Here is a 12,363-nt window from a genome sequence, read left to right as displayed (position 1 = left end):
GATGTCTGTGTCTGACAGACTACGTAGGCCCAGGATGCGATATCCTGCCGAGTCCTCTTCTTCCTTCCTTCCTGTGTTTCCTTCCAGTGTGTGTGTGCGGTGTTTGAGCAGTCTTTAGCAACCTTTCTTCTATTCTTTCTGAGCGTGGATCCCGTCGAGTACGACGGATGCGTAGGGGTGCTAATACCTTCCCTTCGCATAACCGACTCCCGATCCCATCTTTCTCTGGTCGCGAGACCATGTCCTTTCCAGGTTTACTTCGAGCGTTTCCTTTCCCTCTTTTGGGATAAATAACGCACGGTGGCGGCTCTGTTGTTTCGTTTTCCCGCCGGTTTTTCACGTAATGCGACAAATGCATGTATACAAAATTTATATTTTATACTAGAGCTTATAATTTAATAATTGTGAATATGACAGTTAATATAATGTTGTAGATTAATACATTTCATGTTTCATTTCTAGACAAAATGAGCTTGATCAATATGATCCAAATCATACCTAGATCTTAATCAATGAATTCTATTTTAAGTGATAATGATCCATGTGCTGTCAATTACATGACAGGTAATCTTGGAGCTCAATAGTGAGCCTTATAGGAGCAAGTTGAAACAATTTTTTTTGAAAAATATGAGTTGCTCTATCTTTTTAAAAGTTTAAAATTATTGATTTAGTACCTGAATTTCAGAATAATTCATGTAGACATCCATGTAGAGTTGAGTTTCAGAATGATTTAGTACGTGTGTCCAAAATAATTGATTTAGTACCTGAATTTCATATTGAAGACATCCATGTAGAGCTACAATATTGTAACTAAAATGACGAAGAGAAGCTTCCACTGTTGCATATTGCTGCCACGGGATCCTGTGGCAGCTTCATGAGTATCTTGGCTCCCAATTTTCTTGCATTGCCTGTTCAATTCTACACTATAAGATCTTGTATCACAAAACATGTGGTTCCTTCATTGGTGCTGACTGAGAAGCAGGTGTGGAGGCGGCGTTCTGACAACCTTCTCGTTCCTTCATTGGTGCTGACTGAGAAGCAGGTGTGGAGGCGGCGTTCTGAGAACCTTCTCCTGTCATATCAAAACTTCTCTATAGCAGCAGACTTTAGGATTTAGAAACTGTTTATTTTAGAAAGTGACGGGTAGTGAATTGAATGTTGCGAGGGTTATAAATACTACTCCCTCACTCCCACAATTCCAAATTCCAAAATGACAATTCATGTGAAATAAAAGGGAGTCGCTTCATGTGAAATAAAAGGGCCTATGAAAATTGATTATCAATTTTTAAGATAACTTTTTAAATTCTATTATTTAATTAATATTATTTTTATCATTTTTAATATATAATAAAAATATTTTAATAAAAATATAATTTAATCTCTTTACTTTATTATTATTTATCAACTTATATGAAATAATTAACTCAATATAACAAAATCTATATCAAATAAAATATTAAATCTTTAAATTTAGAGGAAAGTAAACACATATCTTTTGATTTGTTTTAAAACTAAACTACCTTTTAAGAAAATAATGTCTTTTAAAAACTTGTAGCATTTACTAATATTATATTTCCCAAACAAATTCTTCAAACTTGTTTTAGAAAATCCTCATCTGATTTGTTTTGTTTTAAGTTTGTTTTAAATCTCAGCAAATATTTATTTCTAATTTTCTACACTATTATTCTCTTTTCTTATAATTTTTATTTTGTTACAATATTTTCTTTAAAAAAATATTAATTTAAAATATTAAATATAAAAATGTATTTTAAAAAATTATTATTTGCACTTTCTCTGAACATCAAAGTTGAAGTAGACATTTTGAATTTGATCATGTAACTTTAATGGCTTTCATGTCATAAAAATTGAGCAAGTTATGGTCTTGGAATCATTTTCATATGATAAAAATTGTAGGAGATAGGGTCTAGGGAACCCCAGTTTTGATCAATTGACTTTCTCTAGTCAATCACCATGAACCAACTTGCTGGCTTGGCATTCTCTTGATTTTTGGGACTCATGGAGGATCATATATGCATAAGATGATGATATGTGAAGTATCCCTTGAAATATTTGATCAATTGTTGAAGAAGTCACACAAGATACCCGAATGAATTAGGGTTTCCAAGGCAAACCAACTCCAAAATCTTGATGTTTTCTTTATCAAAATAACATGTGAAGATCTTGGGAATCCATATATGATACTTAGAGCCAATTTAGACCAACTCTTGATTGAGCTCCTTGCAATGAGGGTCTTAAACCCTAGATATGAACTTGATAGATCAAAGGTGAGCATGTGCACTACCTACAAAAGAGTTGATCTATATAATGACATACTTTTGGTATTTTGGTTAGTAAATAAAATAAAAATGAAATATGATATAATCAAATGGTGCTTGGTGATATCTCCCATTGAAAATCCAATGAATGGGGGATAAGGATGATGTCAAGGTGTGATCCCAATGTTAATGCATATGATGAGATAACATGAGGGATCTTAGGGTCAAAATTGGGGTCTTACAGCGACAACAAACATACATTTTTCAATTTACACTTTCTCTACACACAAATACTTTGGGTAAGTTGATGAATTTGTACAAACTTGAACACCCCATCCTAACACTAAGTCTTCCTATTTATATCAATCGAAATAACCGCTTCTAACGACCTATTCACCTGATTGAGACAAGTGGCACTCTGCATGTGCGTGAATGCCCACCATGTCCCACGTGCTCAGCAGTTTAGATAAGAACAAATAATTCCCTCCCTTATTTAAGTTCAAATCCTTTGTCGAACTATTGTTAGTGACGCTTCTGTCTCCCCACTGCTGGAAGCATTTCTAAGTCCACAAAACACCTTAACCCTTGTATCAAGGTATCTTCGATTGGAATTTCAAACTGTATGATTTTGTCGAAACATTCAATTCATTCACATGAACTTATTTCCTTATTTAATTTCCTTAATCCATATCAGACGTCGAAATTGAAACTAACACCCTTTATGATTAAATCTTTTTCTTAAAAAATAATAAAATATATTTTTTGTAAATAAATAACTAAAGTATTAAGTAAGAAATAAACAACTAGGCAAACATCCATTAGATAAACATGGTAACTTTAGAACTATAGGAGGTTCCCGTTGAGTACAACGAAGGTGAGGAGTGCCTAGCACCTTCCCCTCACATAATCGACTCCCAAACCCTAACGTCTTATTCTTACCTTTTAGGGTTTTTTCATTATTTCTCTTTTTTCTTAGAAACGAATAAAAGATGGTGGCGACTCTGTGATTTTTCCATCCACAGCAGATGGGAAAAAAATCAAACTTCAAGATAATAAGCGAAAATTTAATCTCATAAAATAAAGTAGTGTATGTGTTACTCTTCCCTACCAAAAAGGCTCAAAGTAGGTAAGGTGTACCCACCATTAAACTAAAACAATGCAAGAAAATCATATATATACTCAATAAACTAAAGAACCTCACTTTCCACTTTAGGTATAATGAAGTATATTTGGTTTGTTAAGTTCCTTGACATACACATATGAATGTGACATTGTTGCAATATTTGGAATGAAGTAAACTTGGATCGGGGACTTGAAAGAATTTATTGACATTAATAAGCACAAATATGAACTAGTATGAATCAAATGAAAAAAAATATTATATATATATATATATATATATATATATATATATATATATATATATATATATATATATAATGGGAAAATGGATTGAGTGAGAGCACACTACCATAAGAAGGCATCAAACGGGAGGAAGAAAGTTTTACTCGGCTCCTCCATAAGAAGGCATGTCATTCTTAGCTGTATTCATCTTTGGTCTTTCAAAAGTTACAACAATTTCATCATCATCGTCGTCTCTGATCTCTCTAAATTGGGACATTTTGCCCAATTCTTCAACTTTATCCATAACATGGCCTAGTTTTGCAACCATCTCCATCAACAATGAACTAAAAGGAGCAAAAGGTATGCTTTTGAGAACTCAAGGCTAGTGATCATACTCATAGTCATAGTATTACTCAACTGTGGCATCAAAATCTTCTTTTGTCCTTGTCCTTCTTTTGTTTGTTCTAGGAAGTGCTCTTTCGATTTATTTCCAACCAGAGAACAATAATCACTTTTAATACTTGATAAGGTGATTCTATTGTCATCATCAATCATGTAGAAGTTGGGGGTTATGAGAGTTTTAAGGTTATGGGGATTTTGACTTCGACCATTCCTTGGTCCTAGTAAAAGTTGTAGATGCAATTTCAACGCATTGTCAATTTTTTCTCAAAACACTCAGATTATCAGAGTGTTTTGAGGGAAAATTACCGATTTTTCCTTATGTTGTTCGCCATTACCCTAAGTACTTTTGATACTTCTTGTGCAAGTTTGATTCAAGAATCTTTGTAAAGATTATGGATTGACCTCGGTGTCTTAGTGAATTAGATTTTAGATAAAAGATAAATTAAATGCATGTATACAAAATTTATATTTTATACTAGAGCTTATAATTTAATAATTGCGAATATGAGAGTTAATATAATGATGTAGATTAATGCATTTCATGTTTCATTTCTAGACAAAATGAGCTTGATCAATATGATCCAAATCATACCTAGATCTTAATCAATGATTTCTATTTTTAAGTGATAATGATCCATGTGCTGTCAATAACATGACAGGTAATCTTGGAGTTCAATAGTGAGCCTTATAGGAGCAAGTTGAAACAATTTTTTTTGAAAAATATGAGTTGCTCTATCTTTTTAAAAGTTTAAAATTATTGATTTAGTACCTGAATTTCAGAATAATTCATGTAGACATCCATGTAGAGTTGAATTTCAGAATGAGTGTCCAAAATAATTGATGTAGTACCTGAATTTCATATTGAAGACATCCATGTAGAGCTACAACATTGTAACTAAAATGACGAAGAGAAGCTTCCACTGTCGCATATTGCTGCCACGGGATCCTGTGGCAGCTTCTTGAGTATCTTGGCTCCCAATTTGCTTGCATTGCCTGTTCAATTCTACACTATAAGATCTTGTATCACAAAACACCAATTTCTGATATTCTTTGCTTAAATAAAAAATGGACACTAACTTACAAACGTATCATCCTTGGCCTTAGAGTCTAAAATGGCCTCGTAGAACTTGTAAATAGGATCCTCTTCTCTGATGAATCATATCTTCATTTTCTTGTTTTTCAGAATCATTAAAACATTTCACAACGGTAACTGCATCATTATTTTAACCATCAATTATATAGACCGAGACACTAGAATCGTGGTACCTTTTTTCATCTTTAATAAGTAGCAATTTTCTACATCAGTAATATGTTTTACCTTTAATAGGCTCATCACTAGACAAAGGGCGATGACAATGCATATGGCCATGCTCAAGACATTATCAACTGTCTAACTTGATACAATTATGAAACTGAATGTCAAAAGAAATATCATAACACCATAGTCATAATTATTTTTTATATAAGGAATGAATCTTACATAAGTAGCTGCATCTCCTGCAAAACCAAAAGTGAAACAATGATTAAGCCAAATATTTGGGAATCTCCAGCCACATGACAAAATACTTGATCAGATTTAAAATTTCAACACACAGATACTTTTTCTACAACTGTATTTATTATTTAATCAAGAGTCAAGTTTTTTCATGAAGAAATAAATGTTTTACCTAAAACAAAAACTGCAGCTCCAATGAAAACCGCTCGAAAAATATGACCAGGTGCATCTGCAAGATACTCAATAAAAATGCCAACAGTCCTGCGGAAAGTGTCCCTAGTTCTCTATTTAGTCCTTTGCATAAGGCTCCCCCTGTAATCATAATCAATACTTGAAGGACACGTAATAATAATGATGTTACTGTGAAATGAGAACTGCTTACCTACAGTAAACTCCATCACAATGTAATGAATGATGACGTGGCTAGTGGAAGCAATGAAGGTAGAGAAAAGAGGGTGAGCAACAGAATTAAGAATAGGCACTATAGGTGGGACCAATTTGTTAGGAAGTGAATATATGAGGAATAGAGGGAGTTAGGCAGGAGGTGTCTAATTAGTGGTATCAAGTTTCTCTCTTCTAATTTTTTCTCTTTGTACTCTCACTATTATACCACTCCATTTTATTCCCTTTTGAGGTGCCACTGTATTTCCTGAGAAATTATTGCAATCAGTATTACTTCATCAATATTTAATCAAGCTCAGTTTATTCAATTTTTATTCCATTACACTGGTACTTTCATTGACTCCATGGCCGACAACACTAGATCGAAGGAGATGGCTGCAGAATTACGACGACAAGCTGAAATGCTAGAAAAATCAGAGGTAGCTAAGACTGCTCGCTTTGAACGCATAGAAGAGAAAAAAGGACTATGCACCCTTACTACTCACACCACCCACTAGACCTATGAGCTAACTACAAAAGAATCCAGCAATCAAAAGGATGTCCCCAGCTGAAATGCAATTAAGAAGGGAAAAAGGACTATGCTTATTTTGTGATGAGAAGTTTTCTTTTTCTTATAAGTGTCCTAATATAGACCTTCATCCAACCCAAACAGAAGCCCAGAAAGAACAAGATATAGACCAAACTGTGGAACATCACCTGTTGTTAAATGCCCTGAATGGAACTACTGGTTTTGGTGTTATTAGATTCAAAGTTCTGATTGGTCCACTTAGTGTATCCATACTATTGGATGGAGGAAGTTCTGACAGTTTTGTGTAACCTAGAATTGTTCATTGTCTAGGATTACCTGTGGAACCTACTCAAAAATGCAATGTGCTAGTTGGAAATGGCCAGAATATGAAAGCAGAAGGTTTTGTGAAACATTTAACTCTGAAAATTCAACATATTTGTTGTCGGTATCTGGAGCTGATGTGATATTGTGAGCACCTTAGTTAGCGTCACTAGGACCTCATGTGGCTGATTATGCAGCATCTAGAGTTAAATTTTATTGGGAAGGACATTTTATTACTTTGTAGGGTGAGACTGATTATAAATCTTAGATAGCACAACTGCGTCATTTTAAGAGATTGCATCACACAGATTCAATATCAAAAATGTTCATAGTACATAAAGTAGATCCTGTGGAAAATACTCATAAATGAATTGGCATGCCTGGGAATGTAGATCCTAAAATGGCTACATTATTGCACACTTATAGAGTGATTTTTCAAATTCCAAAAGGGCTTCCACCAAACAAAGAATTGGATCATGAGATTGTGTTGAAAGCAGGTTCTCAACCAGTGAAAGTGAAGCCATATAGGTACCCTCATAGACAAAAAGAGCGGATTGAGAAGATGGTTCAAGAAATGTTAGAAGAGGGCATTATTCAACCAAGTGTGAGTCTTTTATCATCTCCAATTATTTTAGTAAGGAAGAAAAATGGAACGTGGAGGTGTTGCACTGATTATAAAGCCTTAAATGCTATTACAATTAAAGATAGTTTTCCTATGCCTACTGTGGATGAATTGTTGGATAAACTACACGGGGAGAAATATTTTTCAAAGCTTGACCTTTTCTCTGGGTACCATCAAATACTGCTTAAACCAGAAGATAGACACAAGACTGTTTTTAGAACTCATCAAGGCCATTATGAGTGGCTAGTCATGCCATTTAGGCTCACCAATGCTTCAACCATATTTCAAAGATTGATGAATCAAATTTTCCAGCCCTTGCTAAGAAAGTGTGTGTTAGTTTTCTTTGATGATATTCTAATTTTTAGCCTCTCTTGGAATACTCATTTATAGCATGTAGAACTAGTTTTTAAGATACTTAGTCAAAATGTATTATTTTCTAAACAATCTAAATGCTCATTTGGCCTAAGTGAGGTTGAATACTTAGGACATGTGGTCTCTGATGTTGGTGTGTCTATGGACCAAACTGTTAGAACAAGATTTGTTTATGCATCTATACCTTAAGTTTTGATGATAACAATGATGTATTTGTGTGAGAATAATTTTGGTATCATAATGGTTTGTTATTGAGTAGCTTTAACAGGCGGTTCTGATTCTAAGTATATGACGTGCAACGTCATCAGTTCCTGAACAATGAGTTCCAAATCCGCTTATGCGCTAGCTATTAGAAGTTATGGAATATGTTTAATGTTGTTGCTGCAATGATTTTTCTGCTTCTGTGTTAATTCACTCCTGAAAAGCTTCTGAGGAGACACTATGTTGCTGCTACAATGTTATCTCAATTCATGCTTCTGGACGTGACTCTAATCACCAAACTTTTAAAGAATGGAAAGCTTCTGAAGTTATGTTACATAGCTGAAGATTCTGAAGATATCAAGTCAGACGATTGAGATTATCAAGGTTATGATGGTAGATACTGAAGACTCTGAAGATTCTGAAGATACTGAAGATCTCAAGGCAGACTACTGACATTGTCAAGGTTCTGACCAAAGATTCTGAAGTTTCTGAATCCAGCGCTATGTTTCTTCATCTCATGCTTCATGAACTTTCATCAGAAGTCAATGAACTTGAAGATAAGATCAAATGGGAACGTGATCAAATAGTTCATAGTACAAATCAAATATCCTCTCCACTACCTGATATAGTGGGAAAAGGACAATAATATACATCACACATGTCACTGATTTTATGGACGAAGGAGAGTACGCAGTATCACTCATTTCACCATCCAACTGTGGACAACCTCTCTATGAGCTTTCTCTATTTTTTCCTCCAACGGTCTTCTTCTTATGCTATATAACTGAGACTTGGAGACTTGAAGAAAATGTTGGCGATACAACATTTTGACAAGTCTATTTCTTTATGAAAAGCTATCATTCTTTTGTACACATTTTTTCTTTAAGTAATTGTTTATCTTTTATGTAAAATCTGCTTGTATAGAAGCAACTTGTAACACATAAAATATTATTCAAACTGTTTTTTTGATTCCTTAAGGAGGTTATCCTTGAGAAGACAAAGAAGGTTATTCTTTGTGAGTCCTTAAGGAGACTAGGGTATAGTTGGATCCTTGAGAAAATAAAGAAGGTTATTTGTTATACTCCGATTTTGGTCCTGAAAATTTTCTTCATCAATCATTCATTTTCTTTCCTCCTCATGACCATTTCATCTGGTCACGAATCTATCCACTTACACTGGTTGTTTAAACATTGCCACTACATGCTATTCCATGACTATTAGAGTTTTACCTCTCTATTTGGGCTTTAGATGTTTGTTATATTCTGACAGAATCAGTTGGAATGTCATGACTTTCATTCTCATATCCAATTTCAATCCATATTTTGTCTCCCTCATATTACAATTATTCATTCATGTGACCATTCATTTTTTTCATTGGCATATTTTTTTTGTTCTCACCCACTCTTTTAATGAATTACTATGTAAAGTACAAAACATTACATTAGGTCATCATCCATATTCATTTTCTTATTCATTCATAATTCAAAGAAATTCCATACGTATTTCTTCATTCACATTTATATTCTCCATTTTCACATTCGAGATTCTACGTTTCATATTCCTAATTTTCATTCATATTTCTTCATTACATTGGAAATTTTTCATTCATACCCAAGAATTTCCACACCCTCATTCATATTTTATTTATTTCGTTCATTTATTCAATCATGGTCTGCCATTTAATCCTTACAAGTACATTTACTGTGACATTAGAGGTGAAAAAGGGGCTGAAGAAAAGCACATTGCTCAAGTAACAACAAAGGGAAATCTGCAATTAGCTACAATACTGGTCCCCTAAAAGAACCTCCTCACACACTTTTTTTCACTCTCAACTAATATGTCATTACAGGGTGTTTGGAAGAATTTGATATCACAAAAAAAATCATTCTGTTGAAACTCAACCAGTAACTAACCTCTAACCTTTTTCAGAACCAAGGCAACCTGTTTTCTCTTCACTCACTGCTACGGACTTGGCTTCACCATGACAGACAAAGAGAACCCAACCTGCAGTGTGTAACTTCACAACTAACTCTTCATTCCCCAAAAAAAGAAAACTTCACTTTCAAAAATCTTCAATCAACATATAACTGACCCAACTCTCTCATAAACAGAACTTGCATAAATCAACAAAACCATAAGAAAACCTTCAACAAAAACCTATAACAAACCTATAACAGACTCCAAATCCACAACAAAAATAACAAACTCTCATAACAGCTTCTAACTACCACTCCAAAGAACCACATCAACATAACCTGTAGGAACCAAATGCAAAAATCAGCTTAACACTAATTCACACAAATTTTATAATAACAGAGTTCTATTAAACTAATTACTAACTGACTTCTTTCCAAACAACAAAGAAAAACTTCCCTGGTCGTGGGTTTATGATACGAACAACATACTTGAGGAACAAAATGTAACGGTTGAAAAATCCCTGTGACAACTGAAATTTTAATTTTCACCAATCTTCACTGCAGTAAAAACAAAGTAATTAGCAAGGCGGTAAAAATTCAACAAACACCCCAAAAGAGAATTAAGACAAAGTTAGAAGAAGAAAATGTAGGTTTGTATTACCGTTTCCAGATCAAACATCAAATAGGGCAAACAAACTGAGCACCCTAAAGGATCTCGTAGAGATGCCTTTTTGATCTCCATAAGCCAATCCAAAACCCTAAGGTGGTGAGTATAAAAGGAGCGAAGCGGAGAGGCGAGGAAGAGGAGAAAAAACCCTAATTTTTGGAGACGGTCGAAAAACCCTAGGAACGGTATTTTCAGAAACGGTGAGGAGAATACGAAAGGAGGGAAGGCATTTGAAGAAGAAGATCCGACTTTGCTCTTTCCATCGCCGCTGTCATCACTGCGAATAGGTAAATATCAACTTCTTCCCGTCAATCTCTCACTGTTCACCTTCTTCGCTTCGTACTCTGTAACGTTCTTATTGTCGTTTATGACCATCAGTTCCTCTTTTGAGTGGAATATGTTTTAAAAAAAATATATAGGAATGTTTATTCTTGATTAATGTTTACGACCATTTAAGCTCATTTGTTGGGAATGTGAATGGCGTAACATTAAAAGTTGTTTGGCTTCCCCTTGCAAACAGCTTTTCATTAACTGCTCATTGATGATGATATGCCTCGTCATATACACCCAACAGCCATACGACTAGGGTCTATCCATTGGATTCCCTCTTACCATTTTTGTGAGCTTTGATTAGTCCAGCAGACCATCTCATTCTAGTTTTTTTTATTTTTATTTTTATTTTAATCCATTCTTGTTTATATATTCAAGTTATTATTAAGGAATTAGATGACCATAAGTCGCCTAGTGGAGAGGGAGCCGTTTCCCTTTCTTTAGTGGGATGGGTTCGATACTTGGGAGTAGCATATCTTCATATTTTTATTTTTATGCTTACTATTTCACTTAATTTTTTTAATTTCTTACTCTTTTACTTTTATATTTTTATTAATTTAATTTAATCGTTATTTAGTTGTTTAGATTTTTAAATGTTTACTTTTTAGATTTAACTAATGGTTGACTTTCCGATATTGGGTTTTATTCGATTAGTCGATTTTTGTGTGTTAGTTAATTTAATTAGGTTATTGGTATCCATGTTCATACATTTACACATGTAAATAATCACATTCAAATTCACTAAATTTTTCGATTTAAATTTTACTAACTTTCCATAGTTTCAACATTTAATTTCATTTCCTCCCATTTGAATCTAGCATTCTGGTGGGAACTCGATTACATATATATAAAATTAACTCGATATATATATAAAATTATAAAATTAATTTTATCCCTATAATTTTATTTCATTTTTTAAACTATCTTTGCAACTCGATTAAATTCCCTTTTTAAAAAAAACACGAAAGAAAAGGACCATTCGAATCTTGCATTCCGGTGGAAACTCTCGAATGATTGATTCCGAGCCACGCGTTTTGGATTAACAGTCCATTCTTTCCTTTCGTTCTTAAAACACTTAATAATTAACTTGGACAAAATAAGGACCGTTGGGATCAAGCATTCTGGCGTAACCCTTTGGACATTTGATTCATATCAAGTGTTCGTTGTCCATTAAATAATTTTCTTAAATAATTTGAATGAAAAAGGACCATTGGAATCTGGCATTCCGGTGGAACCCTGAACTATCGATCTTGGGGCTTATGTCTCGTTCTTATAAACGTTCGTCTTCCAAACTCAAAAAATACTTGATCCCTACCTTAACACTTTTTGATAAAGATGGAAATGGAACATGGTGTATACCGTACACTCCTGAGATTAAGATTCAAGGTGGATGCCTTGCCCATCTTAGCTCTCGCCATCGTCTAAAAATTGTCAATGCGGTTTCTTCAAACCCCTTTCTCAATCAAACCTAAAAATACTTAATCTTTATTAAATACTTTTTTCAATA

At 33.9% G+C, this 12,363-nt stretch overlaps 1 pseudogene; it reads right to left on the bottom strand.

Annotated features, from left to right (window-relative positions):
* Positions 1-3,780: 3,780 nt before the first annotated feature.
* LOC127104421 (aluminum-activated malate transporter 12-like) overlaps positions 3,781-12,363 on the bottom strand; it is a 30,724-nt pseudogene continuing 22,141 nt past the window's right edge.

This window comes from Lathyrus oleraceus, chromosome 7 (genome assembly GCF_024323335.1).
Source record: "Lathyrus oleraceus cultivar Zhongwan6 chromosome 7, CAAS_Psat_ZW6_1.0, whole genome shotgun sequence".
NCBI classification, from domain to species: Eukaryota; Viridiplantae; Streptophyta; class Magnoliopsida; order Fabales; family Fabaceae; genus Lathyrus; species Lathyrus oleraceus.
This window is presented reverse-complemented; position numbering and strand designations above follow the sequence as displayed.